The 19,167-nt window shown below is 38.2% G+C and overlaps 1 protein-coding gene across 6 annotated transcripts in view; it reads right to left on the minus strand.

The window, feature by feature from the left end:
- Positions 1–19,167, minus strand: part of RNF24 (ring finger protein 24) — a 79,735-nt gene that overhangs the window by 34,011 nt on the left and 26,557 nt on the right. Inside the window, exon 1 of one of the 6 annotated variants that reach the window (XM_019799194.2) lies at positions 7,209–7,547. The exons of the other annotated variants lie outside the window; for them this stretch is intronic. The gene's annotated coding sequence lies outside the window, so the exon portion shown is untranslated. Of the gene's footprint in view, positions 1–7,208; positions 7,548–19,167 lie in introns of those variants that run through there. 6 annotated transcript variants of the gene reach the window in all.

The following is a 19,167-nucleotide window of genomic DNA, read 5'->3' on the forward strand; positions in this document are numbered from 1 at the left end:
GGGAGCCACAAATGGGATGTATAACTTTCATGACTAAGAGGGAGAAAAATGAAGCAAAGAAAACTAGATCATTTTAGTAAAATCTAAAATGGATACAAAAGGGGAGGGAATAGTCATAAGAAAGCAAATGAAAGAAATTAAAATAAAATGGTAGGAATAAGATCTAAAGTTAATTATGAGGATAATAAATGGTCTAAATCCTCTTATTAAAAGACTCTAAGACTACAAAAAAACAACAATCATCTATATGCTGTTTATAAGAAAACATTTAAAGTAATTCTAAGAATTTTCTAAATGAGGGTGGCAATAAGAAAATGAGTACAAATACTGCAGGTAAATATTGTGGGAGTGCCAATTTCAAACAAGTAAAAATGAAGGCAGAAAAAGGTTACATGGAACAAGGATGTTTTACAGTGATTAAAAAATTAGGGCTATATATAACCAAATAAGATATAAAAGACACAGGGCACCTGGGTGGCTCAGCTGGTTGAGTGTTCGACTCTTGGTTTTGATTCAGGTCATGATCTCATGGGTGGTGAGATCAAGCCCTGAGTTGTGCTCTGCACTCAGCAGGGAGTCTGCTTGAATATTCTCTCCCTCTGTTCTTCCCCACACTTGTATACTCTCTCTCTTTCAACTAAATAAACAAATCTTTAAAAAAAAAGATAGAACTGGAGCTCCTGGGTAGCTCAGTCATTGGGTGTCTGCCTTCGGCTCAGGGCATGATCCCAGAGTCCTGGGATCAAGCCCCTCATCAGGCTCCCTGCCCCTCTGGGAGCCTGCTTCTTCCTCTCCCACTCCCCCTGCTTGTGTTCCCTTTCTCACCGGCTGTCTCTCTCTCTGTCAAATGAATAAATAAAATCTTAAAAAAAAAAAAAGATGTAACAGACACAAACCTTTACTTAACATAGCATCAAAATACAGAAGCAAAAGTTATTAGAAACACACTAAGAATTTGGTAAAAACATGGGGGCCTAAAAGAGAGAATATAAACAATATCAGTAACAAATAATAAATATAAATTTAGAACTCTCTTACAGAGAAAACACATTCTTCTCAAATACTCCAGAACATCTACGTTTAAACTGTTTATTATGTCATAAGGAGCATACAAAAGGATAGAAACAGACCACATTCTGTGCAATAAAATTAATTCAACAAAAGATAAACAAAAGTAAACTAACTACTTTGAAATTAAAAAAATAATATTTGAAGTGACTTGGGTCCAAGAGGTAATCAAAACAAATTACAGACCATTTAGAAATTAATCACGTAGGAGAAAAAAGCTCTGTACTAAGAGAAAAGTTCATAATCTTCAATCTTGTATTATCAATCTAAAAATAATTATGAAAATAAATGAGCAAAAGAATTCACTGTAGAAGCTAAAAAAGAACAAATCAAACAAAATAAACCAGAAGAAGGTATTAATAAAGGTCAAACAAAAATAGATGAATTAAAACAAAAAAATTCACAGAGGAACTGAAATCAACCAACTAATAAACTAATAAGAATGTGAAAGAGATAAACACTACTGATCTGCTGATATTTAAAAAAAAATCCGTATGAGAATTCATTTAAACCTAGATTAAATGTACCATTTTATAGGGATATGAATAATCAAAACTGGCTCAAGAAGAAATCCTGAAAATATGTAACTCTGTCTTCACAAAAGAGGCCCAGACCAAGATGGGAATGGAGGTGGAACTCCATCTAAACTTATATAGGTGGGGCGCCTGGGTGGCACAGCGGTTAAGCGTCTGCCTTCGGCTCAGGGCGTGATCCCGGTGTTGTGGGATCGAGCCCCACATCAGGCTCCTCCACTATGAGCCTGCTTCTTCCTCTCCCATTCCCCCTGCTTGTGTTCCCTCTCTCGCTGGCTGTCTCTATCTCTGTCGAATAAATAAATAAAATCTTTAAAAAAAAAACTTATATAGGTAATTCCTCTGCCAGATAAACTGATCTACAGAGACAAAGAGAGAAAGCATGCCAACTCATTTAAAGAGGTAAGCATAATCATGAAGCCAAAACCAAAACTATACAGTGGTTCACAAACTTGAGGCTTAAATGCTGAATCTGGCCTTGTGAATATGTTTTGTTTGGCCTATACAAACTTTTAAAAATTGAGATAACTGTTTGTTTATTTATTAAAATATTTTATTTATTTATTTCAGAGAGAGAGAGTGAGTGAGAGAGAGGACAAGCAGGGGGGAAGGGGCAGAGGGAGAGGGACAAGCAGACTCCTCCCTGATTCAGGGAGCCTGATATGCCCGACGTGGGGCTTGATCTCAGGACCCTAGGATCATGACTGGAGCCGAAGGCAGGTGCTTAATGGACTGAGCCACATAGGCACCTCGAGATAACAGTTTAAATTTGGGAGATTTAATATATAATTTGCAATGCCTAGCTTTACATGGAAAAAGATCAGAAGACGTGATGATTCTGGGCGTCATCTTGCATAGCAGCAATTGCTCGGTGTCCTTGGGGTCTCCAAGTTGCCATGTTCTTGCACAAGTGGGAGGAGAGGAGGAGACATTCTTACATACTAGAGTGATTGCACCCCTGGGCCTAGGTCAGTATGCTCTCATTTGTGCCTCTCTCTTATGGTTTCTATCTTTGATTTCCCCACATCAGATTAGAAATTCTCACCTATATTCTTTATAATACCTATGTGGTTTTGCATCTTAAATTTAAATGTTTAATCCACCTTGAAACTATTGCATGGGGAAAAAAACCCTAGAATTGGTTTCTCCAATGGTTAGTCATTTGTTCCAATAGCATTTATAAAGTTCTTTCTCTTTGGTCTTAAAATTCTATCTTTTTCACAGAGTCACTTTTTACATATGCCTGGGTCTGTTCCTGGATTTTGTAGTCCCTTCCCTTTTTTTAGGTCTATGATGGTGGCCTGCATCATCTCTCAATGTTTTAATATAGCTTTAGCATACCAACAATTCATACACGATAGGGCAATAGTTCCATTATTACTCTTTTTTAGTATTTTCAAGGCTATTTTTATGCCATCTTTTTTCAGAGAAGCGATTTAAAAAATATCCCATTGGGAGACAAACCATAAGAGACTCTTAAATATACGAAACAAAATGAGGGTTGCTGGAGGGGAGGTAGGTATGGGAATGGGGTAACTGGGTAATGGGCATTAAGGAAGGCAAATCAGCACTGGGTGTTATATGCAACTGATGAATCACTAAATTCTACCTCTGAAACTAATAATACACTATATGTTAATTAAATTGAATTTAAATAAAAAATTAAAAATATATCCTGTTGGGAAGGTGACTGAAATTATATTTATAGTTTACTTAGGGAGCTTTTCATTTATTCTAGCTTTATTTTATGTCTTTTAGATTTGTATAGCTTTATTCATATAGGCTTTATACTTTCCTTTAGTTTATTCCTAGTTATTATATATATTTTTGCTGTTATTATGAATGGGATCTTTTCTTCCATTATATTTTCTAAGCTAGTTATTCCTGGCAGAGAGAAAAGCTACCGCTTTTTGTATATTTATTTTGGAGTCTAACATGGAAACATTTTTTAGGGTAGGTGTGACTAACTGCCTGCATAAAAAATAAATCATAATGAAGAAGCACTCACAGCTCCAAGCAGTGAGCACTCCAAGAACAACTAGTTGCAAAATATACACTAAGGCAAATGAACACAGTGACTTTCAAATGGGCTTTTTACTTATATATCACCTAAAATAATTATTAAAAATAAATATCACCAAATATAACTTTGTTTTGGACTAGCTGATCTCTAGCTCATCTTTCTGACAACAAAATAGCAAACCCGCAAGTTGTCTTTCAAGACCCTGCGCAAATGGGACAGCGCCCAGTCTGTGCTTTAGATAAGGTGCAACCTTTTTGTTTTCTAACATAAGCAAAGGTGGTCTCAGGAATGAATTATAAATACAGGAAAACCAAGATACATCCCTGTCTTATTTAGCTAGAGCACAGGAAACAATTGCAGAAGAGTTCACTGAATTCAGCTGATGAGCCACACTGTGGCCTTACTAGGTTAGCCAAGACCTGACCCTACTGCAATAACCTGAGCCTGAGAGAAGCAGACGGCAGGTTCTATGTCTTTATTAATAGTCAGGGGCAGATGTGGAGCCTCTGCAGCTCAGTCCATAGCTCTACCATGTCAGAGGCCAACAAAACCACAACACATCCATTACGAGTTGGATTTGGTGTATTTCACTACTAAAGAATATAGGAATTTGCTTGAATATGCATATCTTTGGAAGGATGTCTAAGAAATTGACAATATAGCTGTTTTTAGTGAGGGGATGAGGAATCTAAGGAAGCCAGAGTCTTTGCATTTCATATAGAATCCTTTTGCATCTTTTGAATTTAAAGTAAAAAAAAAAATCAGTGATGCATTTGACCAATATTTGTCTTTGTCTGTACATAAAAGCTGGTAAAGCCAATGGTATTAAAGGATTTAAACGGAGAAAGTGTCAGTGGAAGTCCATCTGTATAGAAGCACAGATTATATATGTAGAATTAAGCATACATTTCCTGCCGTATCCAGAGTTCATCAGTGAATGTCAAACATTTAGGTCCCCCAGAAAGCATCCCTATATCAGGGAAGAATACTTCAAGTTTAGCAGAAAAACACTTAAAACCACTTACATTTTTTTATTCTAAATCTATTCTAATTCACCAAAGTTATACGGTGGTTTTAATTGTTTTCCCCATGTGACTTAAAGGAAAGAGCACAAAAATTTTACTCATGCCTAGTTCACACTCAAGTTCACCTGAAAATTCTATTTCTCATGATATATCTGTAAACTGGCAATCTTCTGCACTTTGGTCAGCAAGATTTTCCTAGGCCCTGGTTATCCTTGAGTATAGGTAAGGTTTCATTTCCATATGTATAGAGGCCCAGACCCCAGAATGCAGAACTTCAGGCGGAGATCCTGCACTGAGATGCTTTGTGCCTGAGTACCTAAGCTGCCACCTCACTTCCTTCAAAGTGCTCCAGGCCCCACCACTTTCAGAAGTTTCCTCTGCATTCCAGTCTTCTATAATTTTCTCTGGTACTTGGCTATTGGAGATTCTAAGATATCAGGGCACAAAAATCCTTTATCTTCAAAAGGCAGACAACTAGGCAATATAATTGGCTGGTATTCTGTAAATATTTCTCTAAATGCATCTTGTGTTATTTGAGTTACAAAGTCTAAGGCCATTCTTATCTTTTGTTCTCCAGAGGACAGTTCTTTCCAGTGTTAAGAAACTGGTAAGTAGGTATGTGAGTATACGGTCTTTAAGTGTCAAATCTGGAAAATAAGTACATGCCAAACTCTCAATCTGTGAGACAAAGGTCTGTTTTTCTTTACAATAACTTCAATTTTTCCTTTACTGCAGTTTCTTCCTATTTGCAATACCTCCCATCTCCTGCCATTATTTAGGGGAGAGTTGCAGGAGCAAAAAACCAGGTATCTAAGATTTATTATAACCTATTTGTCTATTCCATCTGTATTTTAATCTGGATCTTTCCATTTAGCCTCAATTTTATTGACCACCCCACTGTTCTCATGACATTTTTTCCCTTAAGGGATGCAAATTGCTTTATACTTTTATCACTGTGCTTCCAGGTGTGTGTGTGTGTGTGTTTAAATTTTAACTAGTTCTTTTTAACAGTCTCTGTGTCTTTTATCCTTTTCAGCCTTATTATTGACAATTCCATTCCTTCTTCTTCTTTTTTTTTTTTTAAGATTTTATTTATTTATTTGACAGAGAGAGAGACAGCCACTGAGAGAAAGAACACAAGCAGGGGGAGTGGGAGAGGAAGCAGCAGGCTCCCAGCAGAGCAGGGAGCCCGACGCGGGGCTCGATCCCAGGACTCTGGGATCACGCCCTGAGCCGAAGGCAGACACTTAATGACTGAGCCACCCAGGTGCCCCAACAATTCCATTCCTTCCGTATTTTAGTTTTTTTTTTTCCCCTCCTATTTTTCCATTACCATTGTTTTCTCTGGGTTTGTACACAGCTTTTCTCTTTGTTGATACTGCCCAAGTTCTAAAATCAAGGCTGTGGTGCTATCTTTGCTTACCACAACTAAAGTCTGTCTTGTTAAACATTTTATATTTCAGATGTTTGTTATTTTGGTGGGTCTCTTTTTACTCTGCCATATTCCCAGTACTTATTCTGTGTTGGCTCCATAAAGACTTTTTCTCCATTTTTGTGTAATGATAAGTCTCTATTTTCAGTTTAACTCATTCCATCAGATTTTTAAAAAATGATTTTTATTTATTTGAGAGAGAGAGAGAGAGAGAGAGTGCACGTGTGTGCAAGTGGAGGAAGGGGAGAGGGAGAGGGAGAAGGAGAAGCAGACTCCCTGCTGAGTAGGTAGCTCACCACGGGTCTCAATCCCAGGACTCTGAGATCATGACCTGAGCCAAAGGCACACACTTAACCAATTGAGCCACCCAGGCGTCCCATTCCATCAGACTTTTATGAGACTTCACTTTGATGATGGTGAGGTATTCAAATTTGATGTCTTGTATTCCTCTCTGACCTCTATCCCAAGCACAACCATACATGCATTATAATTTCACAAATAATCTGCTTATCAGCACTTAATGACCAACTTCTATTTAATTCACAGTCTTGTGATTAACTAAGGATGGAATTCTTTTTTTTTTTTAATTTTTTTTTTAGATTATTTATTTATTTATTTGACAGAGATAGAGACAGCCAGAGAGAGAGGGAACACAAGCAGGGGGAGTGGGAGAGGGAGAAGCAGGCTCATAGAGGAGGAGCCTGACGTGGGGCTCGATCCCATTACGCCGGGACCACGTCCTGAGCCGAAGGCAGACGCTTAACCGCTGTGCCACCCAGGCGCCCCTAAGGATGGAATTCTTAAGAGTATGGATTATAGGAAAAAGAGCAGAGTAATGCTGAGATAGGAGGAGTATGAAATGAGAAACAAGTTGTAAGGAAGGAAAATCTCTCAGATTGAACTTCACAACCTAATTACAAAGGCAGTGAAAAGAAATAAGATGCAGTGAGAATTTCTCATTCTCAACATGAAACAAACCCTAGGTGTAATACAATACCTGCTTACTTTTAAAATAAGAGGATTTTTTTCTTCCCCAAGAAAACAACATGTTTTTTTCTCACAACAAAAGAATTCAAAATGCAATAGGAGAGCAATGCCTATGTCACTCAAAACCACACTCTAATTACCTGGGGATGTCTAATTTTCAACGTCTCTCAAATATGATGAAAGGGCCAGTGAGCCTCTTTCTTTACAGTCAGATCTTATTCTACATTAATGGCTCATCATCTCCTGGGTTCCTGTACAGGTGGGCATAATAGACACCTGCAGAGCAGAAAACAAATATAATTCTTAAAAATTTGGTAAGTGCTTCCAGTTGCTAGAGTAAACATATTATTATCGGGGTAATGGTAAGAGTAATCTACTTATTTACTAGAGTTAATACAAAGATGGATCTTGAAAAGAAAAATCTTCTGTATGAACTTTTTTGAAAAAATTTTTGATTTTGTAATGTATATATTATTTGAGAAATGGTTATATCTTTTATATTCCTTCAAGAAAACACGCCTAATTATAAAGAAGGGATTAAAATGATTATTATTTGTAGGTGATAATAAAATGAAAAAGAATACTTACTAATAAATATAATCTATATTAAGAAAATATGAAAGATACAAAAGAAGATGTGAATAATTGAATATACATATCTGTTTCTCAGTTGTGGAAACTCCATGTAATAAAATGTCAATTTTCTTTAAATCTATAAATTTAATGCAGACAAAATAAAAAATACTGACAGAATCTGGCTTTTTCTGGAGAGCAGAGGGTGGTTACAGAAGCTAATTCTAGTTAACAGGACAAATGAAAATGAGAGAACAGCCAGACATATTCCAAAAAAGAAAATCTTGTGTTTCAACCACGTAAATCGACAGATTAACAGGACAGAATAGAGATATGATAGTCACAGCTGCTGTTTGCCAATTATCTTCAGCGTCTCATCTTCTGGGCACATATATGACTGTACTGATGGTGTGAGACTCTCCAGGGCCCTCTTTCCTTTAGCCAGGACAACCAGCAATGTTCAAGATGACAGCAACCGTGTTAGCCTAAGTTTTTGAGTGAAAGTCATGGCACAGAGCCTCCAGCAACCCTTGATGGCCATGTACCAAAAGGAAAGACATTTCTTGTTACAAGACACTAAGATTTTGAGGTTGTTTGTTTCTATGGTATAATCTAGCCTACCCTGGTAGATACAAGAAAGCTGAAGAGCAGTCCAAATTCATAAAGGAATCTAATATATTATAAAGTTGATTATTACCCAGTAACTGATATTACCCAATAGCGAGCGGTCTCACACATTGGTGAAAAAGTCAATTAGTAAAACTGTCAGCCTCCATTAAAACAACTTAGCAAAATTATACATGGATTTATCCACTGACCCAGCAATTCCACATTTAGTAATTTAACTTTCTTTTTTTATAAAGATTTTATTTGAGAGAGACAGAGAGAGCTCGCGCATGCCCACACACACGACTGGGGGGGGGGAGGACAGAGGCAAAGTGACAAGCAGACTCTTGGGGCTCCATCCCAGGACCCCAAGATCATGACCTGAGCCGAAGTCAGACACTTAATTACTGAGCCACCCACGCACCCTACTAATTTAACTTTCAAATATGCTTACATGTACTCAAAAACACATATATATGTCCCAGGCTCTTCTCTGCAACCCTGCTTATAATAGCAAAAGGCTGGAAACAACCTAAGTATGTAATTGGTTACAGTTTATCACCATAGGCTAATTCTGCAGTTGTTAAAAAAAATGATGTAAATAAGATATCTAGGAATAAACCTAACCAAAGAGGTGAAAGACCTATACTCTGAAAACTATAAAACACTGATGAAAGCAACTGAAGATGACATAAAGAAGTGATAAGACATTCATGCTCATGGATTGGGAGAAAAAAATATTGTTAAAACATCTATACTACCTGAAGCAATCTACATATTTAATGCAACCCCTATCAAAATACCAACAGCATTTTTCATAGAACTAGAACAATCCTAAAATTTGTATGGAACCATGAAAGACCATGAATAGCCAAAGCAACCCTGAAAAAGAAAAGCAAAGCTGGAGACATCACAATTCCAGACTTCAAGTTACATTACAAAACTACAGTAATCAAAATAGTATATTACAAAGCTATAATAATCAAAACTGGCACAAAAACAGACACATAGATCAATGTAATAGAATGGAAAACCCAGAAATAAAGCCACAATTATATGGTCAATTAATCTTTGGTGGAGAGAAGTCCAAGATAGCAGAGGAGTAGGTGACCTTAATTTCATCTAGCCCCAGGAATTCAGCTAGATAGCTACCAAATCATTCTGAACACCTGCAAACTCAACCAGGTATCTAAAGAAAGAATAGCTGCAACTCCATCCAACAGAAAAGTGACCACTTTCTGCAAGGTAGGAGGTGCAGAGAAGTGAATCCAATGAGACATATGGGAAGATAGACCGCATGGGGACGGAGCCTCCGAAAGTCGGCTACCGGAAAGTTATATAGCAACAGAGGGCAAAATCAGAACTTTTAGAAATATGCTCTGGTGAGGGATGTCCAGACTGAAAGGCCCTGAGGTGGTTAAGGGTGGGGGGGGGTGGAGAGCCTAGGTGGATCAGTGTGGTCTCAGGATCCCTGGGGTCACAGGAAGACCAGGAATGCCTGAGTGCGACGGAGCTCCCAGGCATAGGCGAGGGGAAGCCAGCTACAATTGGGATTGCCATAAATCCCAAATCTGGCATAGTTGGGTGACCGTTCCCGGAGCAGGGGCCCAGCAAGCGGCAGAACCAGCGAGACCCCCCCTTCCTCTCCCCGGGGAGGAGTAGCGTGGGAGCGAGTCACAGGAGTCTGCAGGGTTTGGAGACTCAAACAGGATGATGGACCTGAGAGAGAAATGCTCCGTCATATAGGGTGAGCACAGAGTGTGGTTGGAAACCAGGGAGACAGGAGTTCACTGCTTTTCTCTGAGGGTGCACTGAGGAGTGGGGTCCTGAGCTTTCAGCTCTGGGGCTACAAAGTGGGAGGCCATTTTCATTTTTCTCCGCTAAAGCTGTGCATAGAGCCTTCAGGGAACAAAAGCTACAAAGAGCAAACCAAAGCAGATTACTTAGCCAGGCTCCCTGGCAAGGGCGGTACAATTCTGCCTGGGGCAAAGACACTTGCGCTCCAATGCAACAGGCCCCTCCCGCAGTAGATCAGCAAGAACATCTGGCCGAGACTAAGCTTACCAATCAATGAGAACTGCAAAATTCCAGCACTAGGGGAATACAGCACAGAGAATTCATAGCCTTTTCCCCCATGATTCTTAAGTATTTCAATTTTAATTTTTAAAATTTTGTTCTCTTTCTTTTTTCAACCAATTTTTATTAACTCTTCTTGTAAATCTTTTTTAATTTTCATTTTTACAGTTACATTTTATTCCTTCATTGTATTTAATTTTATTTGTGTATATATGTAAGTTTTTCTTTCTTTACAATTTTGGGATGCAATTTCTTCTAACAGACCAAAATACACCCAAAATCTAGTGTATGGCTCTGTACTATTCACTTATCTAATCATATTCTCTTTTTTTTCTTCTTCCATTTTTTGTTTTGTTAAAGTCTTTTTAAATTTTCATCTTCACTGTTACATCCTATCCTTTCAATGCATTTAGTTTTATTTTTGTATACATACAAGTTTTTCTTTCTTTACAATTTTGAGATGTAACTTCTTCTAACAAACCAACCAAAATATACTCAGGATTTAGTGTATAGCTCTCTTCTGTTCACCTGTTTATATCCCTTCCTTTTTTGTTGTTGCTGTTTTCTTTTCTCTTTTGTTTTTCCTTGTCTTTTAATTTTCATTTTTACAGTTACATTCTATCCTTTCATTGTATTTAATTTTCTTTTTATACATATGTAAGTTTTTCTTTCTTTACAATTTTGGAATCTAGTTTTCAAACAGACCAAAACACACACATGATCCAGTGTATGGCTCTATTCTGTTCACCTGTCTGGTTATATTCTCTTTTCTTTTTCTTTTAAAATAATTCTTATTATTTTATTTTATTTTATTTTTTCAGTTTCAGGTCTCTTCTGATTTGTTTAGTGTATATTTCTCTGGGGTTATTGTTGCCATTTTAGTATTTTGTTCTCTCATTCATCTATTCTTCTCTGGACAGAATGACAAGATGGAAAAACTCACCTCAAAAAACAGAACAAGAGGCAGTACTAACTGCCAAGGACCTAATCAGTATGGACATAAGTAAGATGTCAGAACTAGAGTTCAGAATAACAACTATAAAGATGCTAGCTGGGCTTGAAAAAAAGCATATTAGACACTAAAGAATCCCTTTCTGGAGAAATAAAAGAACTAAAATCTAACCAAGTCGAAACCAAAAAGGCTATTAATGAAATGCAATAAAAAATGGAGGCCCTAACTGCTAGGATAAATGAGGCAGAAGAGACAGTTAGTGATATAGAAGGCAAAATGATGGAGAATAAAGCAGCTGAGGAAGAGAGAGATAAACAACTACTGGATCATGAGGGGGGAATTCTAGAGATAAGTGATACCATAAAGCAAAACAATATTAGAATAATGGGGATCCCAGAAGAAGAGGAAAGAGAGGGAGGGACAGAAGGTATATTGGAGCAAATTATAGCAGAGAACTTCCCTAACTGGGAAAGGAAACAGGCATCTTAAGTCCAGGAGGCACAGGGAACCCCCCTCAAAAATCAATAAAAAGAGGCTGAACACCCCAAAATATAATAGTGAAACCTGCAAATCTCAGAGACAGAAAATCTGGAAAGCAGCTCAGGACAAGAGGTCCATAACCTACAAGGGTAGAAACATTAGACTGCACCAGACCTATCCATAGAGACCTGGCAGACAAGAAAGGACTGGTATGATATACTCAACGTGTTAAATGGGAAAAATCTGCAGCCAAGAATACGTTATCCAGCAAGGCTGTCATTCAAAACAGGAGTGATAAAAAGCTTCCAGGACAAAGAGAAACGAAAAGAATTTGTGGTCACCAAACTAGCCCTACAAGAAATATTAAAAGGGATCCTTTAAGCAAAGAGAGAGCCCAAAAGTAATATAGACCAGAAAGGAACAGAGACAATATACAGAAACAGTGACTTTACAGGTAATACAATGACACTAAATTCATATCTTTCAATTGTTACCCTGAATGTAAATGGGCTAAATGCCCCAATCAAAAGACATAGGGTATCAGATTGGATAAAAAAGCAAGACCATTGATATGCTGTCTGCAAGAGACTCATTTTAGACACAAAGACACCTCCAGATTTAAAGTGAGGGGATGGAAAACCATTTATCATGCTAATGGACAACAAAAGAAAGCTGGGTGGCAATCCTTATCTCAGACAAATTAGATTTTAAGCCAAAGACTGAAATAAGAGATAAAGGAGGACACTATATCATAATTTGAGGGTCTATCCATCAAGAAGATCTAACAATTGTAAATATTTATGCCCCTAACATGGGAACAGCCAATTACATAAGCCAAATAATAACAAAATTAAAGAAACACATTGATAATAGTACAATAATACTAGGGGACTTTAACACCCCACTCACTGCAATGGACAGATCATCTAAGCAGAAGATCAACAAGGAAACAAGGGCTTTGAATGACACACTGGACCAGATGGGACTCACAGATATATTCAGAACATTCCATCCTAAAGCAACAGAATACACATTTTTCTCAAGTGCACATGGAACATTCTCCAGAATAGATCATACACTGGGTCACAAATCAGGTCTCAACTGGTACCAAAAGACTGGGATCTTTCCCTGCCTATTTTCAGACCACAGTGCTTTGAAATTGGAACTCAGTCACAAGAGGAAAGAACTCAAATACATGGAGGCTAAAGAGCATCCTAAAAGAATGAATGCGTTGACCACAAAATTAAAGAATTTTTTTATTCATGGAAACACAATTGTTCACAACCTTTGGGATGCAGCAAAGGTGGTCCTAAGAGGGAAGCAACAGAAGCCCTTCTCAAGAAACAAGAAAGGTCTCAAATACATAACCTAATCTTACACCTAAAGGAGCTGGAGAAAGAACAGCAAATAAAGCCTAAACCCAGCAGGAGAAGAGAAATAATAAAGATTAGAGCAGAAATCAATGAAATAGAAATGAAAAGAACAGATCAATGAAACTAGAGCTGATTCTTTGTAAGAATTAAAAAGATTGATAAACTCCTGGCCAAACTTATCAAAAAGAGAAAGGACCCAAATAAATAAAATCATGAGTGAAAGAGGAGAGATCACAACCAACAATGAAGAAACACAAAGAATTAAAGGAACATATTATGAACAACTATATGCCAACAAATTAGGCAATCTGAAAGAAATGGATGCATTCCTAGAGATGTATAAACTAAACAGAAAGAAATAGAAAACCTGAAGAGACCCATAACTGGCAAGGAAATTCAAGCAGTAATCAAAAATCTCCCAACAAACAAGAGCTCAGGGCTGGATGGCTTCCCAGGGAAATTTTACCAAACATTTAAGGAATTAATACCTGTTCCTCTGAAGCTATTTCAAAAGATAGAAATGGAAGGAGGGGCGCCTGGGTGGCACAGCGGTTAAGCGTCTGCCTTCGGCTCAGGGCGTGATCCCGGCGTTATGGGATCGAGCCCCACATCAGGCTCCTCCACTGTGAGCCTGCTTCTTCCTCTCCCACTCCCCCTGCTTGTGTTCCCTCTCTCGCTGGCTGTCTCTATCTCTGTCGAATAAATAAATAAAATATTTAAAAAAAAAAAAAAAAAGAAATGGAAGGAAAACTTCCAAACTCTTTCTGTGAGGCCAGCATTACCTTGATCCCAAAACCAAAGACCCCACTGAGAATTACAGGCCAATATCCCTGATGAACACAGATGCAAAAATTCTCACCAAAATACTAGCCAGTAGGATCCAACAGTACATTAAAAGGACTGTTCACCATGACCAAGTAGGGTTTATTCCTGGGCTGCAAGGGTGGTTCAACATCCACAAATCAATCAATGTGATACTCTACATAAATAAAAGAAAGGACAAGAACCATATGATACTCTCAATAGATACAGAAAAAGCATTTGGCAAAGTACAGCATCCTTTCTTGATTAAAACTGTCCACAGTGTAGAAATAGAGGGAACATACCTCAATATCATGAAGGCCATATAAGAAAAGCCCACAGCGAATATCATTCTCAATGGGAAAAAATTGAGAGCATCTCCCCTAAGGTTAGGAACACAGCAGGGATGTCCACTATCACCACTGCTGTTCAACATAGTACTAGATGTCCTAGCCTCAGCAATCAGACAACAAAAAGAATAAAAGGCATCTGAATTGGCAAAGAAGTCAAACTCTCACTCTTTGCAGATGACATGATACTCCGTGGAAAATCCAAAAGACTCTACCCCAAAATTGCTAGAACTCATACAGGAATTCAGCAAAGTGGCAGGATATAAAACCAATGCACAGAAATCTGTTGCATTTCTATACACAACAATGAGACAGAAGAGAGAGAAATTAAGGAGTTGATCCCATTTACACCTGCCCCCCAAACCATAAGATACCTAGAATAAACCTAACCAAAGAGGTAAAGGATCTGTACTCAGAAAACTATAGAACACTCATGAAAGAAATTGTGGAGGAGACAAAGAAATGGAAAAATGTTCCATGCTCGTAGATTGGAAGAACAAATATTGTTAAAATGTCTATGTTACCTAGAGCAATCTACACATTCAGTGTAATCTCTATCAAAATACCATCAACTTTTTTCACAGAGCTGGAACAAATAATCCTAAAATTTGTATGGAACCAGAAGAGACCCTGAATAGCTAAAGGAAAGTTGAAAAAGAAAACCAAAACTGGTGGCATCATAATTTTGGACTTCAAGTTGTACTACAAAGCTGTTATCATCAAGACAGTATGGTACTGGCATAAAAACAGACATAAATCAGTGGAACAGAACAGAGAACCCAGAAATGGACCCTCAACTCTATGGTCAACTAATCTTTGAAAAAGCAGGAAAGACTGTCCAATGGAAAAAAGACAGTCTCTTCAACAAATGGTGTTGGGAAAACTGGACAGCCACATGCAGAAGATTGAAACTGGACCATTTCTTTACATCATACACAAAAATAGACTCAAAATGGTGAAAGACCTAAATGTGAGACAGGAACCCATCAAAATCCTAGAGGAGAACACAGGCAGCAACTTCTTCGACCTCAGTGGCAGCAACTTCTTGCTAGACACGTCTCCAAAGGCAAGGGAAACGTAGGCAAAAAGGAGCTATTAGGACTTTATCAAGATAAAAACTTCTGCACAGCAAAGGAAACAGTTGACAAAACCAAAAGACAACTGAAAGAACGGGAGAAGATATTTGCAAATGACATATCACAGAAAGGGCTAGTATCCAAAATCTATAAAGAACTTACCAAACTCAACATCCAAAGAACAAATAATCTAATCAAGAAATGGGCAGGAGCGCCTGGGTGGCTCAGTCGTTAAGCGTCTGCCTTCGGCTCAGGGTGTGATCCTGGCGTTCTGGGATCGAGCCCCACATCAGGTTCCTCTGCTGGGAACCTGCTTCTTCCTCTCCCACTCCCCCTGCTTGTGTTCCCTCTCTCACTGGCTGTCTCTCTCTCTCTGTCAAATGAATAAATAAAATCTTAAAAAAAAAAAAAGAAAAGAAATGGGCAGAAAACATGAACGGACATTTCTCCAAAGAAGACATACAAATGGCCAACAGATACATGAAAAAATGCTCAACATCACTCGGCATCAGGGAAACACAAATCAAAACCACAATGAGATACCACCTCACACCAGTCAGAATGGCTAAAATTGGGGCGCCTGGGTGGCTCAGTCGTTAGGTGTCTGCCTTTGGCTCAGGGCGTGATCCCAGCAGCCTGGGATCGAACCCCACATCAGGCTCCTCGGCTGGGAGCCTGCTTCTTCCTCTCCCACTCCCCCTGCTTCTGTTCCCTCTCTCGCTGGCTCTCTCTCTGCCAAAAAAAAAAACAAAACAAAAAAAGAATGGCTAAAATTAACAAGTCAGGAAACAACAGATGCTGGTGAGGATGCGGAGAAAGGGGAACCCTCTTACACTGTCGGCGGGAATGCAAGCTGGTGCAGCCATTTTGGAAAACAGTATGGAGCTTCCTCAAAACGTTGAAAATAGAGCTATCCTATGACCCAGCAATTGCACTACTGGGTATTTACCCCACAGATACAAATGTAGTGATCCAAAGCGGCACCTGCACCCCAGTGTTAATAGCAGCGGTGTCCACAATAGCCAAACTATGGAAAGAGCCCAGATGTCCATCGATAGATGAATGGATAAAGAAGATGTGGTGAATATATATACGATGGAATATTACTCAGCCATCAAAAAAATTGAAATCTTGACATTTGCAAATAAGTGGATGGAACCAGAGGTATTATGCTAAGCGAAATAAGTCAATCAGAGAAATACAATTATCATATGATCTCACTGATAGGTGGAATTTAAGAGACAAAACAGAGGATCATAGGGGAAGAGACGGGGGAAAAAAAAGATGAAACCAGAGAGGGAGACAAACCATAAGTGACTCTTAATCATAGGAAACAAACTGAGGGTTGATGGAGCGGAAGGAGGTGGGGGATGGGGTAAGTGGGTGATAGACATTAAGGAGGGCACATGATGTAATGAGCACTAGGTATTATATAAGACTAATGAATCATTGACTGCTACCTCTGAAACCAATAATACAATATATGCTAATTGAATTTAAATTAAGAAAATTTAAAAATAGAAATTAATTTGTCATTATTTATAGGCAACATTATTGTATACGTAGAAAATCCAAAAGATTCTACAAAAACTAGTAAAACCAATAACTGAATTAAAAAAAGTAATCTTTGGCAAAGCAGGAAAGAACATCCGATGGGAAAAAGTCTCTTCGACAAATGGTGTTGGGAACACTGGACAGCAACATGTAAAAAAATAAAACTGGACCAATTTCTTATACCATACACAAAAATACATTCAAAATGGATTAAAGACCTAAATGTGAGACCTGAAACCATAAAAATCCTAGAAGTGAACACAGGCAGTAACTTCTTTGACATCAGCCATAGCAACTTTTTTCTAGATATGTCTCCTGAGCCAAGGAAAACAAAAGCAAAAATAAACTACTGGGACTACATCAAAATAAAAAGCTTCTGCACAGTGAAGGAAACAATCAACAAAACTAAAAGGCAACCTCTGGAATGGGAGAAGGTATTTGTAAATGACATATCCAATAAAGGGTATCTAAAATACATAAAGAACTTATAAAACTCAACACCCAAAAAACAAATAATTCAATTAAGAAATGGGCTGAAAACATGGACAGATATTTCTTTAAAGAAGTCATACAGATGGCCAATAGACACATGAAAAGATGCTCACCATCACTTATCATTAGGGAAATGCAAATCAAAACTACAATGAGATATACCTCACACCTGTCAGAATGGCTAACATCAACAACACAGGAAACAACAGGTGTTGGGGAGGATGTGGAGAAAAAGGAACCCTATTGCACTGCTGGTGGGAATGCAAACTGGGGCAGCCACTCTGGAAAGCTGTATGGAGGCTCCTCAAAAAGTTAAAAATAGAACTACCCTACAATCCAGCAATCACACTACTGGGTATTCACCCAAAGAATATAAAAACACTAATTCAAAGGGAGACGTGCACCCCTATGTTTATTGCAGTGTTATTTACAAGAGTCAAAATATGGAAGCAGCCCAAGGGTCCATTGATTGACGAATAGATAAAGACGACGTATGGGGCGCCTGGGTGGCACAGCGGTTAGGCGTCTGCCTTCGGCTCAGGGCGTGATCCCGGCATTATGGGATCGAGCCCCACGTCAGGCTCCTCCGCTATGAGCCTGCTTCTTCCTCTCCCACTCCCCCTGCTTGTGTTCCCTCTCTCACTGGCTGTCTCTATCTCTGTCAAATAAATAAATAAAATCTTAAAAAAAAAAAAAGAAGACGTATAAATATACAATGGATATAAAGTCATAAAAAGAATGAAATCTTGCCATTTACAACAACATGGATAGAGCTAAGAATATAATGCTAAGCAAAGTAAGTCAGAGAAAGACAAATACCATATGATTTCATTCATATGTGGTATTTAAGAAATAAACAAAGGGGGAAAAAAGAGACAAACTAAGAAACAGACTCTGAACTACAGAGAACAAACTGATTACTACCAGAGGAGAGGTGGGTGGGGGCATGGGTGAAATAAGTGATGGGTATTAAAGAGTGCACTTGTCATGATGAGCACTGGATGATTAAAAAACATGTTTAAAAATGTAGGTTGTGATGTGGCACAGTTTCATGATAATATTACTAAGTAAACAAAATAAAAACGAGGTACAAAAATGTGTATGTGGCACATTACCATAAACGTAAAAAGATCAATAAAGTAACTAACTTTGTATATGCCAAACACATCTCTGGAAGGATATCCCCCCTGCCCAAAAGAAACCCCAACAAACTGGTACCAATAACTGTCTCTGACAGGACTGGAAGAAGACTGACTTTTCACTGAATACTTGTTTAAAATACCTTTTGTATTTTATAATATGTGCACATATTACTTATTAAAGAGAATAGAAAATTATTTGTAAATGGAAACAGAAAAAGGTTCCCTGTGTTGTTTGTAAAGATTTGCAAGGATTTTTCAAATTTGATTATTATTTTAAAGACTTAGTTGAAAACCTTGGCTTTTTCTGGATAGATTTGGTGAGGAAAATTTTCCACAAGGTTTATTAGCTATTTCATAAATACCTTATAGCTGGGGCGCCTGGGTGGCTCAGTCATTAAGCGTCTGCCTTAGGCTCAGGGCGTGATCCCAGAGTCCTAGGGCTCAAGCCCCACATCAGGCTCCTCCGCTGGGAGCCTGCTTCTTCCTCTCCCACTCCCCCTGCCTGTGTTCCCTTTCTCACTGGCTGTCTCTCTCTCTCTCTCTGTCAAATAAATAAATAATATCTTTAAAAAATAAATAAATAAAAAATAAAAATAAATACCCTATAGCTATCCATCTTAAATC

Source organism: Ailuropoda melanoleuca, chromosome 13, assembly GCF_002007445.2.
Source record: "Ailuropoda melanoleuca isolate Jingjing chromosome 13, ASM200744v2, whole genome shotgun sequence".
Classification (NCBI taxonomy): domain Eukaryota; kingdom Metazoa; phylum Chordata; class Mammalia; order Carnivora; family Ursidae; genus Ailuropoda; species Ailuropoda melanoleuca.